This window comes from Oratosquilla oratoria, chromosome 22, assembly GCF_046742065.1.
Source record: "Oratosquilla oratoria isolate Oo_2021 chromosome 22, ASM4674206v1, whole genome shotgun sequence".
Classification (NCBI taxonomy): Eukaryota; Metazoa; Arthropoda; class Malacostraca; order Stomatopoda; family Squillidae; genus Oratosquilla; species Oratosquilla oratoria.
In genome coordinates, this window is record NC_134798.1 from 17165311 (window position 1) to 17170310 (window position 5000).

Here is a 5000-nt window from a genome sequence, read left to right on the forward strand (position 1 = left end):
ATGATGAAAGCAGGTAAGGCACCTGGTCTGGATGGATGTCATGCAGAATGTCTTAAAAAAGGAGGTATAGTGATGGTGGACTGGTTGGTGAGGTTATTTAATGTTTGCTGGAGAGAGGGTAGAGTGCCAGAGGACTGGAGGAGTGCCTGTATAGTTCCACTTTACAAGGGAAAGGGGGACAAGTGTGAATGTAGTAGTTTCAGAGGGATTAGCTTGTTAAGTGTAGTTGGGAAGGCTTATGGGAGGATCTTGATTGAGAGGATTAGGAGAGGAACAGAGGGAGTAACTGGTGAGGAACAGTGTGGGTTTAGGACAGGTAGAGGTTGTGTAGATCAGATTTTTGTGGTAAGACAGATATGTGAGAAAGTTATAGGTAAGGGGAAGGATGTTTTCTGGGCCTTTATGGATCTGGAAAAGGCTTACGACAGGGTAGACAGAAAGGCACTGTGGGAGGTTATGCGGATATACGGGATAGGAGAAAAGCTTCTGGGAGCTGTCAAGAGTTTTTATGAGAGTAGTAGAGCTTGTGTCAGGATTAGAAATGGAGAGAGTGAGTGGTTTGAGGTAAAGGTGGGACTTCGTCAGGGATGCGTTATGTCATCCTAGCTGTTCAACTTATACATGGATGGGGTGGTGCGAGAGGTGAATGCAAGGGTAGTGGGTCAGGGATTGGAGATGGTTAAGGAAAATGGAGAAAAGTGGGAGGTGAGCCAGCTGTTGTTTGCGGACGACACTGCGCTTGTGGCAGGATCGGAGGAGGGATTGAGGAAGCTGGTGACAGAGTTTGGGAGAGTGTGTGATAGAAGAAAGCTGAAGATAAATGTGGGTAAAAGTACGGTGATGAGATGTACAAGGGGTGAAAGTGGCAGTAATCTGGAAGTGAGCATTAAGGGAGAGCAACTGGAGGAAGTGGATAGTTTTAGATATTTGGGTGCAAATGTGGCAGGAAAGGGTGGAGTGAAGGCGGAGGTAGAATGTAGATTGAGAGAAGCGAGTAAATGCCTTGGTGGTTTAAAAAGTGTAATGAGGAATAGGAATCTGGGAAATGATGCTAAGAGGAGACTGTATGAAGGAGTGATTGTGCCAACAGCACTGTATGGAGCAGAAACATGGAACATGAGAGAGAAAGAGAGAAGAAACTTGAATGTATTTGAGATGAAGTGTCTGAGAATTATGATGGGGGTTACTAGGCTAGATAGAGTGAGAAATGAGGAAGTGAGGAGGAGAACAGGGGTGGAAAGGGAGCTGGGAGATAGGGTGGATAAAAGAGTATTAGGATGGTTTGGACACATGGAAAGAATGAGTGAAGAAATACTAGTAAAGGAGGTATGGAAGGCAGATGTGGAGGGAGTGAACATGAGGGGACGTCCTAGGATGAGATGGATGGATGGGGTGAAGGGGGCTTTGGGGAAGAGGGGAATGTCGGTTGAGGAAGGACGGGAGAGGACAGAAGACAGGGATGAATGGAGAATGGTTGTATATGGAAAATGTTGTGATGCATGAGGTGGATTGGACGGGGGAATGGGGGTGAGGTAGTGTGTGTGAGCAAAAATTTTTGACGCAGCCCGAAGGGATTTCTCCCCGTCCTCTCCTTTATATGGGGGGACGGAGAGGGGGGGTCGCCGATTTAATGAAGCGGCCTTGCTGTGGATGTGCTGTGTCCTGCGACAATGCTTCTGACCCAGGGCAGTGGACAGGGTGCAGGGATGACCCGTCATCTAGGAGGTGCTAAGATGGGAAGGAGGGTGGAGGGGTGTGGAGTGTTTTCGGGGATGAAATGGGTGGGAATGTTTTTGTGCCTTGTCCTTTTTGGCTACCCCCCTGGTAAGGAAAAAAAAAAGCCTTGGTATATGTATGTATGTATGTATGTATGTATGTATGTATGTATGTATGTATGTATGTATGTATGTATGTATGTATGTATGTATGTATGTATGTATGTATGTATGTATGTATATATATATATATATATATATATATATATATATATATATTTACATGTGAATGAGATCAAGTATGATTCAATTGCATTTTTGACAAGTAAACACCGTGACCTTCCAACAAAGTTAGCCCTTTTTCAACCGATATGGAATAAAGCATCGTTTTCTTGGGAAGTTCTTATACTATATGCTAACGAATCCTGTTTTCTTTATCTTTCACAGTTTACACTGTGTATAAAGATATGACACAGGCAATGTTGGTGAGAAATGAAGTGAGTTTAAGACAATTGTACGGAAGATCTAAAATAAGTAATGAAATCAAAATCTACGACAAATTTACATGTGTAATGAAGTAATGGTGATAATAAAGGTAGTGATAACAGTGCTGACTTTCCTAGTATTATTGGAGGTAGTGACAATAATGGTGGTGGTGGTAGTGGTGGTGATGATGATGATGATGATGATGATGATGATGATGATGATGATGATGATGATGATGATGATGATGATGATGATGATGATGATGATGATGATGATGATGATGATGATGATGATGATGATGATGATGATGATGATGATGATGATGATGATGATGACGCCGACGACGACCACGAAGATGATGATGATGATGATGATGATGATGATGATGATGATGATGATGATGATGATGATGATCATGATGATGATCATGATGATGATGATGATGATGACGACGACGACCACGAAGATGATGATGATGATGATGATGATGATGATGATGATGATGATGATGATGATGATGATGATGATGATGATGATGATGATGATGATGATGATGATGATGATGATGATGATGATGATGATGATGATGATGATGATGATGATGATGATGATGATGATGATGATGATGATGATGATGATGATGATGATGATGTTTGTGCTGAAGATTGTGGTGGTTGTGGAAGAAGTGGTGTTGGTGGTGGGGATTAGGATAATGATAATGGAGATGATAAAGAACAAGGTTGAAAGTTTTTTAATAGCAGCGAAAGTAAACGCGGCTATTCAGACGATGTGCTGAATGTCTGGTAATGGTGGTGAAGATGTTAGTGAGCGATTAAAGTAACATCTTGAAAATTAATTATGTCTAATTTTACCGGAATATGTTTTTAGTACATAACAAAATCTATAATAGCTGAATAAGTTACATAAATCTCTTTTGTTTTTATTTATTGCGGTTTGAAATTACGTTGTCTACTCTAAAAATTTCGTTTGTTACAGCCATTCTCGTAAAACCTTGCCATGGCTCCATCTACTTGGCAGTGACGTCAGAGCTTCTGTTCATTCTTCATGCATCGTCATTGTGTTTGACGAATAGTGATCATATCGATTGCTACAAGCTATATAATATCAAATATAGGAATTATGAAAATGAAGAAAGAACTGCTGAGAAAAATACACGATTGGGAAGAAAAGAATATGAAAAAAGGGGCGAATAATAATAATATATTGATAATATATAGAACTCAGAGAGTAAGGCAGAAGATGAATGTTTATGATAATCTTACAGAACATACACGGAGAGCTAGATTCTCTTACAATAATACAAAAAAAAATTAAAAGCATTATTTAAAACAAATGATAAGGGATATTTTTTGGAAAGTTTGATAACATTTATCAGAAAAATAAGCTTAGAAAAATAAAACCAAGAGATATAATAAGTGAATAAAAAGAAGTTACATAGAGTGAACATAACAAAAAGGAAAATAAAACAAAGCAAGGCAGAAGACAGGGCATGCAGTATAGGAATAAAAAAAATGTCACATGCTGGAACGGATTGCTATGTTACTAGCGATACTTGTAGTGAAGCTCCCATTTTTATACTGTGTGTAAGCAATCTAAAATAATGTATCTAACTTGTCGTGAAAAAAATAATTAGTTTTATCTAGTATTAACAGATCACCACAATTAACCTTTTTACTGGCACAATAGGACCAAGATGAAAAAATATTATTACCTTGTAGAGATCATTGTTTACAAAGCTTGTGGTATCTAGAAGACGTAGTGTGAACGTTATGCGGGATTGTCTAGGAGCACACTGCAAAATTGTTGAATACGTCACACATATAAACCTTACTGTTTAGAGTTCCCAAAGACAAAATTACAAAACTGACATGGACACATATAAGCACCAATGATATACAGATATGAAAACATCTTCATGGAGATATTTCGGTTCCAAATGATAGCCCATAACTATATTTTCTATCCACAAATCTTGCCTGTTGCCAGAGATATTTAGGGAGTAGAGACTACTCAAATGACGAAGAAAAACTCAATATTGCTGAAGTAATCGTCTGTTTCGCTATAGGACAACATTTTCACTGGAGATGGCTTAGGTTGGTGTACATCGTGACTGGGTTTTAGAATGCAAATTAGCAGACAACAAATATTTTTGTCGAAAAAGTCCCTCAAAAATTACTTTTGGGATAAGATATTTGTTTTAAAAATGATTATTGTAAAATAAATAGCACTGCAAAAAAAAAAAAAAAAAAAAAAAAGTAAAGTTGTACCCGGGATTGGTGGTTGCCCTTTATGATTGGAGAGGGCAATTAAAGGTAAATTTTAGGAAATGATACTCAGAAGAAAAAGAGTAATAAATGGTAGCATATGAAGAAATAAGGAAAACACTGTACTAGAGGATAAAAGCGAGAAAAATAGAAATAAAAAAAGATAAAGGAGTGTTAGGAGCAAGGGAAAGTGCACAAGAGAAAGAAGAAGCGAAGAAGAAAAAGTTTTGACATGAAAAAGGAAGGATATAAAAGAAAGGAAGCAGTGAGAACGGGAGCAGATACAGGACGAGAAGGAGGAGGAGGAGGAGGAGGTAGGCAGGGAGGGGTAGTAGGGAGAGGTAAAGTGGGAGCTAATATAGGTGCTGGACGTTGACTATTAATTGGTTCAGAATCAAGTAATTACCGGTCTGATTAATTGCTCCTCCTACTCTCTTCCCCAACTCCTCCACCACCAACTCCTTCTCATCCTCCTCTTCTTCCTCTTTTTTCTCCTCCCTTTCCCACGCCTCTT